General features: G+C 36.6%; 1 protein-coding gene across 4 annotated transcripts in view; it reads left to right on the top strand.

The window, feature by feature from the left end:
• LOC105233073 (protein CBFA2T1) overlaps window positions 1–18,564 on the top strand; it is a 72,629-nt gene that overhangs the window by 24,649 nt on the left and 29,416 nt on the right. The window contains exon 2 of one of the 4 annotated variants that reach the window (XR_007422262.1): window positions 55–335. The exons of the other annotated variants lie outside the window; for them this stretch is intronic. The gene's annotated coding sequence lies outside the window, so the exon portion shown is untranslated. Of the gene's footprint in view, window positions 1–54; window positions 336–18,564 lie in introns of those variants that run through there. 4 annotated transcript variants of the gene reach the window in all.

Genomic DNA, 18,564 nt, shown 5'->3' with positions numbered 1-18,564 from the left:
ATGTTAAATCAATTAGATTCTATACAAAAGTATAAATATGTATGTATGTGGTAGTGTGTGTGTTTCACAAAAATCAAAACCAGTTGGTCTGAAAAGCACAAAAAATTCAACGTCAATTGTGCACAACAAACTCAATTTGAATTATGACATGAACACAGACTGACTGGCTGACGAGGAGATGGCTGGAGGCGAGGGTGTCAAGTGCCATTTACATTCGATAAACCGGGAAATCAGTTTTCCAACGCGCTCACTAAATTGCCCCTAATGCTTCCTCCCCTACCTACTTTTTATACATGCGCCATATAACCGCTGTTAATGACAGCTGCAACAACAAATGGTAAGTCCACACACGCACACACACTTGTGTATTTACATGTAGAGAATAATAACAACAATAGCAACTAAATAAACAATTTGAGAAGGCACATCAGCACAGCCACAGAGCACAAAACGAAAAATCGCAAACATTTTAATTTTAATGGTTTTGTGGAGAGCGCAATTGGGTAGAATTGTCGGCGATGAGTATCTGTAGGCGAAGGTGGTCGCATTTGGTGCATTAAGTGGTGAACACATAGAGCGCGACAGACTGCAAGCGACATCTGTCAAATATAAAAATACACACGTTCTTATGGACACAGTTATTTAGACAGCTGCACGACTACACGACTGCAGACCACCAGTTGTCGGTCTCGCGAACTTGAAAATATTCTTAAGTTTGTCGACGACAGTAGAGTTAACAGTAGAGAGGAGTGATGCCACTAATATGTAAAATGTAAAATTATTCAAAGCTCTAACAAACCTGAGGTTATTTTACAAATAAAAGCATAATATAGCTCTATTATATCATTTGTAATAACAATTTATAATTTAAAACAAATAAATTTACCTGTTTACATATTTTTTGCATCAAAAATTTCACTTTGAACAAAATATTAAAATTTCATTGAAGTGAAAGGTATTAGTATGGCCACAACGAAATTGTGTACATGCAAAATGGACAATTGTGTTGTCTTGTGTACATGCCGGCCATTGTTATGTCGCTGCCTTCTTACAAATGTTCATGTAGAAGGATTCACGACGCCATTTACAGTTTACTGTCATGCTGCCATGTCGTGTCGCGCTCTATGTGTTCAGCACTTCAGTGTGCAAGTGCAGTCGTGTGGAGGGTTGTTGAGTGGAAAAATGGAAGCTAACCGAAAACACGTTAAAAATTTCTTATCTGCAAATGTCAGCTGACATTTAGCTGGTGAGCGCGGAAATTTTCACAGCAGAGCTTACGCGACTATAGAGGAAAATAATAACAAAGCACAACAAGTTTATACATACATACATGCATATGTTAGCAAATTGCTTATGTGTAAGCACATACACACATAAATAGAATATGTATAAATGTATGATAGCACAATAGTTTCGGTGGCTAAGTTATGGAAGTACTGAAAAGAAAACCAAGTAATCACGAAATATGTTCCAACGAAATAAGCAAACAATACGAGGTGGGGAAGCCGAGCGGCAAACCTTCTGAAAATTGGAAAAGCGAATGAAAATTCGCTAAAAATGCCAAAAACACATGCCACGATTCAGGCCAAACAAAACAAAGCTATTTAAGTACATGCATATACATGGGACTACATACTTATACACACATAGCCATACAAACATACATGCATATTAACATGTTTTGTTCATAGCTTGTTCGCTTTGAAAACTTAAACGAAAACAAGTTCCGTTGTGATTTTTGTTGGAAAAGTCTTTGCCCTCTATATGCACCATTCCTCTTTTGTGTTAAGAGAAGTGGACCTGGTGTTATCACCTGTTACGGTAACTCAAAGAAAATGTTTACAAAAATATGGATATATCATGTATACATATCTATGCGTGATTTCCATACTTTAAATGAGGAATCATTAAATATCTACATACTTATATTCGTATCCTTTAACTGATTTTGAGAGAAAGAAAGAGCACCAAATTGTGCTTGCAGAAAATAAGAAGTATGATAAACCATACTTTCACAGTTGAGACACACTCAAAGGACACTTTAGGTTCTGGATTTCTTATCATATCATTTTTCTATCTATACACCAATTTTCAGGTTCGTGTTTTTGACTAAAAATTGCGTTAGGATTGAGACGGTAAAGTGTTCATTTAAAATTAAGACTGCAAGTTGTGTATCCACTTCTCGAAAACAAAAAATTTCGATTGAAAGCCGTTGTGAGAGAATTTGATAGATAGCAAAGGCTCTTTACATCTCGAATTTATGAGTTGTGTCAAGTGCTCTTAACAACGTATGTAAATACATATGTAGATGTTTTGAATTTGAAAAATGATTTTTATAGAGCCACTCGGTGACTTGATTTGCAATAAAAAATAAGGTCATATAGAAAGCAGTGCTCAACTGGTATTTTCGCTAGCACCCGTTCTCTGTGTTCCACTTCGGAATATCAATTGAGGACTTACAATGGTATTCGCAGAACAAAATGAATTGCTATGACTTGAAAAAAATATAAAGAGTTAATGGTTACCATGATTCTATTGAATCAAAATTAATGTACATACTTATTTCGAACGCGAAAATAAGTGTTAGGAATTGAAAATATATTGTAAAATAAAATTTGGACCCGATACAGTTTCCATTTCCACCGCACAACGATGGTTTCAACGTTTTCGTTTTGGTGTAGAGGTGGTCGAAAATGCGCCACAGGCCTTCCCGAGTGTCGTCGAAAATTGCGATAAAATCGCTGAATTGGTCGAAAGAGACCGGCATAGTAGCAGCCGTAGCATCGGTCAAGAGCTGGGCATGAGACATCAAAAGTTCATTTCAATTTCAATAAAAAAAAAATTCAATAAAAATACGGCAAGACTTTTTTGACAACCCATTATAAAACAAATTTTGAAAAATTTCTTGCATATTGTAAAATATTTAAAAGTATACCAACATAACATTAAGCTTTCACGAATGAGATCGACCGTGATCGCATGAAATGAACGTTCTTATACTAATTGTCCACTTGAGACTTGGCGAATACAGTTGTCCACTCGCTGGGCTTACTTATCATTGTTTCCCTTCTCCTTTTTAGTTTTGTTACAGTTCTGTGTGTACTTATATTTAGCTGTAATATTTCTTTCTGTGCGTTGCGACACAAATGTGCGTCATTTCAATTGCAGGCAAATCACCACACTCAAGTCCAGTGCAGTCCACTTTGAAGCACACTTCAACTAGGACCTAAACTGCACTCAACGCTACAGTTCGGCGTCCTTTTTTACACAAAACTGTCGCTGACTGCTTGTTTTCTATGGAAGTATTGATGAATGTGATATTGACACTTTTTGTAAAAAATGAAAAAAATGCCTTTATAAGTTTAAAAATATATAAATTTCTACCACTTTCTTTGTGAAGTATTGAAGATTAGTACATCTAATTATGATAGGCCCGAACTCCGAGCATCCGCCCTTCATCAAATATTCTGAAATTTGTGAATTATCCTTGGCAAAGGGGCAGCTGATACAGCTACTGATGTTATTATACCATCTGCCGGCCCCTTCCTTGCGGCCGCTGCAGTAAAGGAAAGCAAGTTTTTAATGTTGTTCCAGGCGCATAAATATCGTATATTTGTGCTGCTGGCCAAATCACTGGCAGACATTCTGGGAGCAAGACTAGCGCATTTCGAGTGCAGAGAGCTGAATATTTGCTTGCTATCGCACTTCAATTGCAATTCAGAATTGAGTGTGAATTTGTTTTTGCAGAAAGAAATGACTGGCAATGTGAATATCTTAATGTCCGCTAGTGGTGTTTACTTCCAGATTCGGTCACTACTTCGAATTTTATCATGAATGAGAAGCATCATACTTATCCAAACAAAGCGTATTTTAAAAGTAATTGAATGAATTGCTTAACTATATACAGATGACTACACCTGTTACCCGTACATTTTTAACTAAGAATATTTTAGAACGTTTTCAAGAAAATATGGAACTGAGCACTATTGCGGCTTTTAAGTTTTTATATTATTTTGTAATTTCGAAAATAAACTTTAAATATTACCCTACACAAAACAAAATAATTCTAGCAAGATTGATTTGAAAAATAATACGATTTTATGTATTGTTTACATTTATTCATAATGTACCAATGTTATATTTTTTATTTATACAGTCAACGCTCTTAAATTAGAATGTTAGTTTGCATTACTAAATACTAGAGGACCCGTCCCCGTTTTACTGTGGCTGTTACGTAGGTTTTACTACTAATACCATCTACATGATTTCTATTATTTAGATTATGACTATTAGTTAAGGAGATATATCATTTTTGGGGAACATTCTTGTGTTAGTTTAAAAAAAAATAAGTCGAAAAGCATTTCGTGTGTTAATAAAGCATTGGTTTTTGTAGGAAAAAACTGTTGAATTTGGGCTGTGCACCAGTGAAATAAAGCGAGTCCAATCGATAGTCAGCCTAGTGGACTGCATATTATGAAACGGTTCTCAAGCGTGGAAAGACAAAAAAAAAATCGGCTGGCAAGGTTATGGCATCAGTCTTTTGGGATGCACGTGGTATATTATTCATCGAATGATTACTGAGCCAGTTTTAATTCATTTTCTTGTATGGAAAACTTTCACATTTGACAATGTATCTTCACGAAATTTGGTATAGATTATTTTCTAAGGCAACTATGTATGTAATCTCCGAAAAAATTGTTCAGATCGGATTACTATAGCGTAAGGATGCTGTTATAGTCCCAGGGAATACGAAAACAAATTGTTTTGAAAAATGGCGACTGCCTGAAAATAAAAATCATTTTTTACGCTTGGTTTCGAAATTCCTGAATTTTTTTTTAAATATTAAAAACAAAAATTTTGACACGATGCTGGTAGGAACGATAAAGGATTATATAAAGAAGGTTCACACAAAATTTCAAGTAAATCGGTTGTATAGAACTTGAGATAATGCTGGTACCGTATGGAAAAAGGTAGTTTAGAGAAAAACGCGTTTAAAAAAATGAGTACGGCCGAACCGGGCTAGGTACTGCGTCACTAAAGTAACTGTAGCTCTTAAAATAATTTTAGTTTTTAAAAATCCTTGGGAGGATATGTTCTTAAGGGTCTAAGCTTTAAATATATGAAAAAATTGGATTTTTTCAAAATTCTAGAGTAGAATACCCCCTTAAAAGTAGTTATAGTCGTAAAAAAAATTCTTTATCCTAGAAGACAAAAGTCCAAGCCATAGAAAAATTTTACAAAGGCGTTCAAAGGGAAACCGTTGGTCCAAGATTTTAATCTGATCCCATTTGTAATCAGTTATATAAAGTCTACTCTATTTTACTTAATTTAAACAACAAAAAAAACACAGTAATTAAACAAAAACAAAAAAAAACATAACAGATTATAGTTCAAGTAAAGATTAGTATTAGCAACAATGTTGGCGTTGTATTAATCTTAAGATTTTACTAATTAGATATGGATTTTCTTAATGCTTTATGCCACCATGACTCAAAACCTACTTAGACTTTCGGTCTTTTCCTTTGTCAAAAGCTAAATATTATAAACTAAACTTTAAAAAATATCTGAAGATGTAAATATTTAAAGTGACATAACACAAAATAACATACAATAAAGTAGTTTTTCTAAATATTTCCTGACGGGAAGTAGGCGTGGCTGTGGACCGATTTCGCACATTTTCCCACTGTTATTTAAAAATGTCAGAGGAATACACATACCAAATTTGGTTGAAATCGGTCCGGCGGGTCTCGAGATATGTGTGCGGTTCCCCGCTCGTTGTCCAATTTTGACCCCGGCTTTATTAACGCCCCATCATACAAACTAACGGGAAAAATTTAATGTCTCTACCGTATTAAGTTATTGAATTATCGATCATTAAGTAGTTTTTTTGGCGTGCCAGTAGTCCGATTACGCCCATCTACGAAAAGGATTGGTTTCAGCTACTAGGAATGCCGGAATCACTGCAGCAATGGAGGACTTTTTTTTAGCGTATACTTGAAATAAGTATAAATATACTTTTAAATTTTAAATGCATACAGTGTTGTGTTATTGGAGCATATAACTGTACATTTTAAACTCATCATAATAACACATCAATAAATACTGCCAAATCTTACAAAAATATTCCACAATGAAAAGTATACAAGTAAATATGGTTTGAAATTATAACAAATTATGCAATTGGAAACGTTCGTAAGTGAATTAAAATTAAGTATACATAGATATTTTCCGTAAAGTTTTCAATGTATTCGCAGATAGTTTGTTGGGATAAGTTTTGCCAGTTGCCTGTGATTGATAGCTGATAACCACTCCTAATGTATATTTTGGTCTACGGTTGCCTTCGATTACTATACTCCTAATAGTATACTCACACAATAGGGTGTAAGTCCACCCATATGTACATATTTTTTACCGTTTTGAGAACGTCACTCTTGCGTGATTGAATTGTTTAAAATTGTAGAAAGGAACATACAGTGTAATTTAAATGAAAACAAAAAAACTATTTATAGTTTCAAACTCGTAGGAAGAGGTCAATCGACAGGGAAATATTTTGCAACTGACGTAATCATTATGACGTACTTGTAGAATAGGAAACATAAACTCACAAAAATATTGATCTTATAAATAAATAACATTTGACGCGTACTCGTATAAGTTAAACAATTCAAAACAGAAATGTATAATATATGGGGTTAAAAGTGCAGAGCAAAGGAGTAACTTGTTATTCTACTTTGGGTAGAATTTCAAGTATTTAGAGACCAGTGTTTTAAGTACATACATCGTCTTGTGCCTTTTATGTTTTTTACGGGCGTATTTATGTATGTGTATTTTACTTATCAATGGCTACATTTAGAGATTTATAGATGAAACTTTGATTCACATTCTTGATCTTTACAAGCAACGATTTGGAGCAACGATTCATCCAAACGACAGCAAATAGATAGGTCAGCCAACTAACATATGTATGTATATGATACTGTTAGGTTTCCGCCTTTTAGTTTTATTGTTCAATAGTCAATTGGATATACATAAACACATATCCCTATGCACAAGCTTATTCATACGTGCACATAGGTTTTGAAATTTGTAAAGTAATTTGTTGCTCAGCCATTGAAGCCATCAGCAACACCTGCTGTCATACTCAGTTTTAATTGAATTCCATTAACGACAACAACAACAACAGTATTGTTTCATATTCAATAACAGAAATAAGAGAAAAAGCTTTGAAAATTAAGCCTCTGCTGCGACCGCAATAGTCGCTGCCGCCATTCTTTTAGGAAGGCGACACGTGTCAGTATGTTGCCATGCGGCAGATCAACAACTGCATCGGCGCAACTTGCAAGGACAGCAACTCACAGACATAACCGCAAAAACACAAAAATAACAGCAACAGGAGAGCAGAGGGAGGAGAAACCTATTCTACGAGCCCTAGTACATGGCATGAATGCATACCAAAATTGCCACCTTTCGCTTTGTCATTATAAGTCATGTATGTATCCGTAGAAGCATTCATATGTATGTACATTAGGGCTCTATTTTCCACGTTGATTTTTTTCAGAAGTTTCAGTTTTTGCTCTAAAACCGACAATCCCATGTATGTTATGTATGTACATACATTAGAAATCGCGTATGCAGAAATGTTTTACGGATTATTCTGAACAACTTTGCCTAAGGGAATATGGGTCTAAAATCGATTTCGAAACAGCGGTCTTTGAGGCAAATTTTTATTTTTAGGGATTGTAATAATTTCTTCGTCAGTTTTGAGATATTCGAGTAAAATGTAATACGAGTGCATAGGAGCATTTTGATGTTCTATTGTTCATTTGTCAGAATCGAACAAATCGGAAAACAACATAACTTATCTCCCATATTCACCCCATGGAGGTCTTCCTCTTCCTCTGCTTCCCCCGTAACAGAGTCGAATACTTTCTGAGCTGGAGTGTTTTAGTCCATTAAGACGACATGACCTAGCCATCGTAGCCGCAGCTTTCAATTCGCTGAACTATGTCAATGTCGTCGTATATCTCATTCAGCTGATCGTTCCATCGAATGCGATATTCGCCTTGGCCAATGCAAAAGAACCATAAATCTTTCGCAGACCCTTACTGTCAAAAATTCGTTACGTCGACTCATCAGATGTTGTCATCGTTCCTGCCTCTGCACCATATAGCAGGACGGGAATAATGAGTGACTTAAAAAGTTTTGTTTTTGTTCGTCGAGAGAAGACTTTACTTCTCAATTGCCTATTCAGTCTGACGTTATTGTTGGTGTTGATGCTGGTTCCAAGATAGACGAAATTATTTATGACTACAAAGTTATGACTGTCATAAGTGACGTAGGAGCCTAGTCGCGAGTGCGATCACAGGAGATATTTCGTCTTGTCCTCATGTACCACAAGACCCATTTTCTTCGCTGCCTTATCCATTCTGGGAAAGCAGAACTAACGGCGCGAGTGTAGAGGCCTATAATATCAATACCATCGGCATTCGCCAGCAGCTGTACACTCTTATAAAAGATTGTGCCTGCTCGATTAAGTTCTGCTGCTCGAATTATTTTCTCCAGCAGCAGGTTGAAAAAGTCTGAAATCTCCTTTCATATAGAACGGCTCGGAGAGGTCCTTCCTGATTCTGACGAAGCTTTTAGTGTTGCTCAACGTCAGCTTACAGAGCCGTATTAGTTTTGCGGAGATACCAAATACAGACATCGCGGCACAAAGGCAGCTCCTTTTCGTGCTTTCGAAAGCAGCTTTGAAATCGACGAAGAGGTGGTGTGTGTCGATTCTCCTTTGACGGGTCTTTTCCAATATATGGCGCATGGTGAATATCTGGTCGGTTGTTGGTTCAATCAGTTTGTTGACGGTGGGCCTTAATCTTTCACCCAATACGCTCGATAGAACTTTATACGCGATGCTGAGGAGGCTTATCCCACGGTAGTTGGCGCAGATTGTGGGGTCTGCCTTTTTGTGGATTGGGCAAAGCAGATTTACCTTCCAATCGTTGGGCATGCTTTCGTCTGACCATATTTTACAGAGAGGCTGATGCATGCTCCTTATCAGTTCTTCGCCGCCGTATTTCAATAGCTCATCCGGCAATACATGGGCAATGGAACGTCTGCTCCACCGTCATCGATTGGGGGATGGGGTTCTCCTGGCGTTGTGCTCTGGGCATCGGTTACCAGATCACCTATAGGGGTTCTACAAGAGAATGCTCCGGTCTTTAAACCTTCTGTTAGTCGCCGCATTTTTTCATAGAAATTTCGAGCATTACCACTGTCGGCTAGCTTGTCAAGCTCTTTATACTCACGCATTTCGCCCTCTTTCTTTTTCTGTCTTCAAATGCGTCTCGCTTCCCTCTTCAACTCTCGGTATCTATCCCATCGCACACGTGATGTGGTCGATCGTAACGTTGCGAGGTAGGCAGTGTTTTCTTTCCGTTGCGGCACGGCACTCCTCATCGTACCAGCAGTTCTTTTACATATTCCGAAAACCAATGATTTTGTTTGCAGCTGTACGTAAGGAGCTTAAAATGCCTTCCCATAATTCCCTTATACCGAGTTGTTGACGAGTGTTCTCAGAGAGCAGGAGTTCAAGCCGAATAGAAAAGTGTTCGGCTGTCTGGTTTGATTGCAGCTTTGCGACGTCGAACCTTCCTTGTGTTTGTTGACAAGCATTTTTTGCTGCACTGAGGCGGTTACGAATCTTGGCTGGAAGAAGATAGTGGTTCGAGTCAATGTTAGGACCCCGGAGCGTACGCACGTCTAAAACACTGGAGACGTATATATCTTCCGCCTATCACAACATGATCGATCTGGTTGGTGGTGTTTCGAGCCGGAGACATCCCGATAGCTTGGTGAGTTTTTCTATGCTGGAATCTTATACTACATACAACCATATGACTCCGTCGAAGTCAAGCAGCCTCAACCCATTTGGGATGTTACCGACTGTTGTGCCAAAGATACCTTCTTTGCCTACCCTGACGTTTATGTCACCAAACACGATTTTGACATAGTTGCGGGGGCAGATCTTATAGATGTTCTTCAAGCGCTCATAGGCATATTTGGTCACATCGTCTTTTTTTCCGTCGGGGTAGGAGCGCAAATCAGCGATGTGTTGGAGAACTTCGCTTTGGTGCGAATTGTGGCTAGACGTTCATCCACCGGGGTAAATGACAGTACTCGGCGACGGAGTCTCTCTCCCACCATGAATTTCACACCGAATTTGCGCTCCTTTATGTGGCCACTGTAATAAATGCCACAAAGATCTACTCGCCTCAGTCCTTATCCGTTTCATCGCATTTCTTGAACGGCGGTGATGTCAGCCTTTACTCTAACGAGGACGCACAACCCTGTGGAGGGGATCCTTCACCTTCTCACTTTAGCTCGTCTGCCTAGAGGGTACTTGGTCTAGGACCGGAAGTCATGAGCTGCTTGAGCCAGAGAACTTTCCTCACTTGCGTAAACTTCTACAAATGACTCCATCCTCCATACCCCTTACAAAAACGCATTAAAAAATTTTTAAGGGTATTTTCATAAATAACCGCATTCGAGAAATAAATAATCGTATTTTTTTCTGACCGACCGACACCTAATCATGAGATTTAGGTTGTAGAAATTTCAAGCTAATCTATTCGAAATCTCCTTATGCGACTTTAATTTAGCTCCATCTGTTTTGTCAGTAGAGAAATTTATCACTTTGATGTTGGTACATACAATGTATGTATATACTATGTACAAAGTAAAAATGAAAAAAAACAAATAAGAATGCGTCCATAATTTCCAGCTAAGGGGTCAGTAGGGTAATCTGCCCTTTTTTGACATTTTTTTCATAGAAATTGTTATTCTACAACTATTTTCACATATCATGAGTTATATCGTGGAGTGTATAAACACATTTTTTCGGAATTTTTTGATGACATTTGTCGGAGAAACGGCTGGGTGAATGAAATGCGTTTTGTTACTAGCGAACACGATTTCTCATGTTTGGATTATATGAAACACAAAAACCCAATTTATTCTTAAAAAGTACGTGAATGGTGAAAAAATTTTGATAAATAAAAAAGTATGTAATTAAAGTTTTTTTAATTGCTCCCCATGTTTTTTTACATAAATTTTGTCATAACATTGGCAATAAATTACAAAAAAATATGAGGGTCAGGCGTTTTGTAAACATTTAAAAAAAATCGGTTGAGTAGTTCGACCGGAATCACGTCCGCCAGTTTAAAAAAAATGTGTTTTGAGAAAAACGCGTTTAAAGTTTGAGGTACTGAAAAAGCACGCAAAGATGGCCATAGACGTTGAAAAAATTGACATACCCCTAATTATTGTTTTTGGGCCTTTTTCGAAGCCTTCCAATGGTAAAGTGGGTTTCTACATTAATTCCAAGGGTATAAGGGAACAGAAAATGCATAAAAAAAAATAAAAAATGATTACCCTACTGATTTTATAATTATCCAATAGCAGTAAGCACAGTCTAAATTAGTGAATAGACTAAATGTAATCTAATCACATCAAATTTTCGGTCGGAGCATTGTATAACCTAGGATTCTTTGATTTTTGTTTTAACTTATTTTAACTCCAAAGTGAATAAACCTGCAACTTAGAAAACAGAATATTCTAAATAATTTACGGGCGATCTGAGATTGAAAAGAGGAAGGAAGTGTGATTGAGTTTTTAAGGGTTAAAAATGGTTTAGCTAGATTTCAGGCAAAGTTGTAGGTAATAAACAGATCTGTATCTTTTGTATACTCACTGTTTTTACATAACCACAGAATTTATGTGAAAAATTCAAATAACTCCGCTAAACAGCTGCATCTACGAAATAGTAGGTATAATAATGGAATAAAAGAAACCCGTTTTGAGACGTTTGGTGAAATCTCTCCGGCGTCTGCAAAAAAAGAAGAAATAACGCACACTCTAATGTCGTTTAGTGAAATTTAACCGGGCTTCTGCAAAAACAAATCAATTTGGGGAAAAAACGGAACCCTAATGTACATATGTACATATTTGTCTTACCATATGCAAAAGCTGTCAGAAGTGGCATGCAACACACACATTTGCCGCACGTTTTATAAAATGCCAGAGTGAAAGAGAATTTGCACAGTTTGTACGAAATAATTCAACGTGGCAATATCGTTTGTAAACGTGGCAATTATTTACACGTATTTTCACATACATATGTATGTATGTGAACATTTGCGAATATACATACATATGAATTTATATCTAAAGCCTATTTATCGTACTGATGGCGCTTGCCGCAAATACAATACGTTGGAGGAATGCATTAAATATGATTCAAAGAGCGTCGGTGGTCCTAAACGTTATCGAGTACTGCAAAGTGGCGAGTTGGCTGGCAGCACGTGCAACATGCAGACGAAATGCAATTAGGAAATATGTGTGCCTTACGTTCACTGCACCGCCAGGGGGTGTGCCAACAAGTGTTTGGGTGTGGATGAGCAGTGGAAATGGAAGTTTGGCAAGTCGCTTGCAACACTGATTGCCACATAACTGCTTCTTACACACATATGAACATACCCCTAAGCGTATGCACTGGCTTCGTTTCAAAGTCTCGCCCAGCTCGTCCATAGTTGGCTACTTATTCTACAGATTCACACTTTAACCACCATATACGAGTATGAATATTCAAGGCTTTCGTACGCTTCGTTTGTTTATTTGCCAGCTTCGTTAATCATTTGCTTTTGTTTGTTGAGCTCGTACGTGACTTTGGCTTCGTTTGCAACATGTGCGTTCGTTTACTCAGTTACTGCATGCCGAATTAGCTAACTTTTTAAGTTTCCCTCGCATTGCAGCAGAATTGAACATTGCATATATGAATCTATATTTATCTATAAATGTATATGTTGGGAGCATTCTGAATAAAATCATAACATAAGACATCATTTGCCAAACATTATTAGTGGAAGGACCTCCCAGATAAATGGTCTTTAAGCGCGTAACCGTCTGCTTTGAGCGGCTTTTTTGTGGCTTCTAATTTTTATGAATTTTGGATTTATCGATTGTCAAAGGCTCTGCTAATTAATTGAATAATATTTTAAATAAACGACTTTGCACGGTTAACTTTAAAAGTTTTAAAATAGAAACATTGTTTTGAACTAAAGGATTTATTACAAATTTTATAATCTTAGTATGCGTAGGCAATTTGGGATATAATCATTGTTCAAATGAAAAAAAGCAAAGATGGCTGATTTCTACGGGCTCAACTTTTGACACATTTTGCTCGCTAAGGACGGCAATCGAGGAATGGAGTAGCATTTTTCGCTCGTATCAGCTGATTCGGGCTGCGGTTTTGCGGAATTCGCTGATTGCGCTCTTACGCTTACAACGGCGGCCATATGCGAACGATGCCTCAACAGCATATGGCCAGTGAAATTTCTTATGTACGCAAATACATGTGTGTGCAGTACTGAAAGGCCATCATGTCTAGCTTTTGCATCTTCTACGAGTGTGAGTTCTTTTGTTGCGCGCGCCTATGTTGACGTAACACAAGTTAGGCATCTGTTTCATATCTGAGCGTTGTCATTCGGCCTCTGACAATTGCTTTTGGCAACGCTTTTGCTTTGCGTGGCGGCTGAGCGAAATGTTGCAGCTGTAATTGCGTCGAAAGCATTCCTATTATTGAAAACTGTAAATTAGCAAGTGAGCAAACCGCGCAGCAGTGCCAGCAGCGAAGCAACAAGCAGAATACGCCATGCCGTTGCAAATGTCAGTTTGAATGGTACCAGCAGGCACAGAAATAACAACAATGCTGGCTACAAGTATCAACCACTCAATTTGCGGGACCTGAAATTAAACAGAAGAGAGATGATGGGTGGCTTGCGTCGAACAAGTTGAACTAATGGGCGGAAGAAAAATTTTAAATGTGAATAATAAAAATGCTAAGAACAAGTACCAAATTTCTGAAAATAATATTAAATAAGTAAGGAAGGGTTAAGTTCGGGCGAAAGTGAATATTTTATATTCTTAAAACTTGCAAGAATCAAAGCCAGGGAAATACTTTAAGGTGTAAAATTAATTATATACATAGAGTAAAATCAGCCGGATGTTCGAAAATCCTGATATTAGTTAAATAGGGGCTAGGCCAAGTTTTCGCTCAAATATATGTACATATCTATTTTAAGCAGTATTTATTAATTTATTATTATTTATTTCCATTGGAAGAAGTCACAGATTGGCCGATACATAGGCTTACAAAGTCACCCGGAAGTTCGAAAATCTGTATGCTAAGTATATGGAGGCTAAAGCGGCCCACTCACGACAAATTTGTTTGACAAATCTGTTTGTGTTTGAGGTGGTTTTTGTCGTGAGTGGGCATGTTGTCAAACGGATTGAAGGTTTGCGACATATTTCAAAAACTAACAACCGATTTGTAGATTCGTTTGTCGTGAGTGGCGTGGTTTGCAAACATTTGGTCAGTTGGTTGAAATTTTTGCAGAGTAAACATCAGCGGATAAAAAAATGGCAAGCGTGAGCAAACATTTTTTGGAAGAGTTTATTGAATTATTTAAAAATGAACCGGCCTTATGGCAATGCAAAAGTGAAAATTATAAGAATAAATGCCAAAAAGATAAGTCGTGGAAAAATTCAGCTCCATTGAATTTAATAGTTTTACATGTGAGTGGTTATATATCCCACATAACCACTCTTTCATCCATTCTTTCTTCATTATTTTTTTTTTGCATTTGGCTTTTTTCGCTTCATGCACTGGTGTATTACTAGTAGCGCAATTACATCATCCGCGTTATAATCAGACATGTTAACTCCGCGAAGCACACAATGGAAATAAAGTTTGTCAAATCGGTTTGTCGGGAGTGCTCAACCGTTTTCAAACAGATTTGTCAAACAAATTTGTCGTGAGTGGGCCGCTTAAGGGAAGTATTGGTGCAAACCCATTTTGACATACAGACATGCTATTATAAGAGAACGATTATCCCTTAATTTCAGTTATATACATACATGTATATCCCACAATGACCGACGTTTTCGACCAAGTCCACTATAGGTACCATGGTTTAAATATTCGGCACCTAGGAGCTTGAACAGTTTTTATTGGATTTAAACAATTTTTGATCATAAGGAGGCAAACACTAAAACATTGTTCGCGCAAAGTTTTATCTCGTTATATTAATTGCTTCATGATTTGTGTACTGGAAACTGAACGAATCAAGTGAAATTTAAAATTGCGCTTTCTGCGAGATATGTGATTTCACCAATAAGTGAGCGGCGTCACGCCCATCGTCTAATTCTCATGCCGGCTGCTATAAAGCTCTCACATATGTATGTATATACATAAGTACCTTTTCGGTGGTAAAATGAAATGCCTCTGGCATATTTAACATTACCGTTATATGGGGAGTGAGTGGAGTTATTCTCCGATTTCATCCATTTTCACACTGTAGAAGTTTTTATTAGATTTGTACTCAGCAAATCTGGTTCTTGTAGCTTAAGTGGTTTAGGAGATATGTACTGGTTAGAGGGTGAGGTCACGCCTACTTAAAAAAAAATTCCCACAAGTGCTCCTTACTACTGCAATGCGCTATACGAAATTACGTTTTATATCTTAATTTAGCGCTTAGTTACGGCATTTTATGTGTTTTCGGTTAATGGCGATTTGTAGGCGTGGCAGTGGTTCGATTACACTCCTCTACGAACTTTTTGTAGTAGGAAACGCACATACCAAGTTGCATCGACATACATACATATGTATGTATCTCAATTTTTACTCAAGTTACAGCTTGCACGGACGGACGGACAGACAGACAGTCATCCTAATCATTTACATATGTATGTACTTATATGTATATATACACATATATAACCCTATATTTATCTCGATTGGTTTTAGGTGATATGTACATACAACCGTTAGGTGAACAAAACTATAATACTCTGTAGCAACTGGTTGCAAGAGTATAAAAATATGTACTTATTTGTGTATGTATTAATTGTGTATCACATTACATACTACATACATACATATTTACTGAATTATTGTGTTAGTTTTCTCTGCTATCTGAAGAAATTCACACACCTTAAAAATGCAAACTTGGTTGAACGGGATATTCTTTGGACATACTATATGTACATATGTACATATCTTAAGGAACATATTTTTTCCTCTATATCAAACACTTTTTTAAGTTGTCGTTCTCTAACCAACATTTTTTTCTTCATGTCAACTTAATAAAAGTTCAAACAACGTTTCTTTTAAACTGTGTAAGCTAAGGAGTAAATATAAGCTAATAAGTATAAAAAGAATGTTCCAATACCAATACCGTAAGGTGTTGTTATACATATGTATAAAATTATACGTACACATGTATGTATATATAAATGTGTCAGATAATATTATTATTTATTGTTGCAATATCTTTGGTAGTGATCATCCAACAACTTTTCTTCAGATTTGCTTATTTGTATGTTTTTTAATCTTCCACCGCATTGAAACCGTCTACCAATAAATATCAAACAGAACATTCATAAATTTCACTCACAAACTCTTCAAAAAAGCAAGCAAACTGAAGTAAAAAATGTGCCTAATCCGACAAAAAATAATGTGAAAATTTAAGAAAAACAAAGACGGATGATGTAAAAAGAGAACGGGAGATCTATTACTGTTGCATGGCCAGCCGCTGTGGGAGAGGCACCAGCTGTACTAACGTCCTAAACACACAACTCACTGCCGCCACGATTGAGCCCATTGAGGCACATGCTTCTATCATATTATAGTTAAACGGCTTGCCGTAATGACCCAGCATCAGGTGAGCATGAGGTGGTGCAACGGCTTATAACGTAGGGAAACATACACGTACGCTCCCACCCAGCTCTTTCTGGATTTTGTCGTACTCTTCCTTAATTATGTATTTTACTTTAGCTTTAATGTTGCAGTTGTTGCAAAGTCGTTGCGGGCAAATGTTACTCTCAGTGTATACCGACAATACCGCCAGTGACACCTGTGACCATTCTTTGGCTGCCAGCATACAGTGCTAGTTGAAACAGATCTTATGAATTTTACTTTGCATTGGGTTAGTAGCAGCGTAGGCTTGCTCGGAAATATGAAGAAAATTTTACATTTTTTCATTGTGACTTTTTTTTGTCATCTTCGTCTTTCAACGTTTTCGAAAATTGCAAACTACGATAGTGTGTATAATTGTTGTAACAGTATCTTAAAATGCAAATTAGCATAAAAACATCTTGAAAGATTTGGCCATCAAGTGATAGAACGGTCTTATAAGCGCCACGTCCGTAGTGAAATCCAAATTTTAATGCACGCCAACTATTATGTCATTGGATAAAATATTTTTGACCTGAACAGGTTACTAGTGCATATATTAAGTTTGCCACTAAACTTGTAACACCCAGAATGAAACGTCGGAGACTCTATTAATTAATCTATATCTATGGCTGAACCAATTTGGCTGAAAATTAGTGGGAAATAACTTAGCACCACGGTAAGGACATAGGATACTAGGATATACATAGGATATGTTAAAATTCAATACAAATCATAAATGCAAAAATTATATTTCAAATCATAAGCATTTGTTCAAAATTCATGTAAGAATAATTTGAAAATTTTATTACTTCAAAAGAAGAAAGAAATGCTATCTAAAAAAAAAAATAACAACACAGAAATAATGCGGAAGGACACTAATTTTCGTATGCATGCGTGCTTAGTATATGAGTTATACTAATTGTTGCTCCTGATCAAGACAGTTTTGTTTTAGGACGAACCCGTCTGATATTTTTAATATCATAACAGGAAATGAGATTTTTGTCGCCAAGGCATTGCGGCTACTTTGCTATATTATGGGCAAAGAACGCATTCATGACAAACTAAACGCGACATCTAACATAAAAATTAGTGGAATAACTGCAGTATTGATAAAAAGTTATAAGTTAAAAAAGTTATATTATAAAGTATTATAATTTAAGATATATAGAAATATCGTCGAAGCATTTTAATATTTAAACGGAAACGATGAAGTATAGCTTAAAATTTCAAACTGATCCTTCCTCAAAAATAATACAATTGCAATATTGGGAATGGTAAAATAGAACTGCAAACATATAAGCAGTGAAGGAATCATAACTGACTCAATAATCAGTCGATGAATATTATACCACTGATAATGCCGTAACCTTGCCAGCAGACTTTTTCGTCTTTCCTCCCTTGAGGCCTGCTTCATAATGATGGAACCATGTTTCTGTTGTCACACACCGACGTAAAAATTTTGTTTTATTACAACTAAAGAGCACTCAAACATTCCTGACGGCACCACACTGGTCGATTTCATAGCCCAAAAATAAAAAAAAAAGTTTGAAATTTCCCACTGTATGTATCAAAACTATTTTATAAAATAGCAATGAAAATAATGTTAAATAAATTTTTGCTCTATCCCTTTCGTACACGCCACGAAAAGCGAGAGAAGTGAGACAATAAAAACACGCGGGCTGTGCAGTGAAAATAACTTTAAAATTATCTCTTATAATAAATTAAATTACAATATAAAATCGTGCTTAAACCCAATAAATCGAAATGACTATTAA

The sequence above is a fragment of the Bactrocera dorsalis genome, chromosome 3, assembly GCF_023373825.1.
Source record: "Bactrocera dorsalis isolate Fly_Bdor chromosome 3, ASM2337382v1, whole genome shotgun sequence".
NCBI classification, from domain to species: domain Eukaryota; kingdom Metazoa; phylum Arthropoda; class Insecta; order Diptera; family Tephritidae; genus Bactrocera; species Bactrocera dorsalis.
This window is presented reverse-complemented; position numbering and strand designations above follow the sequence as displayed.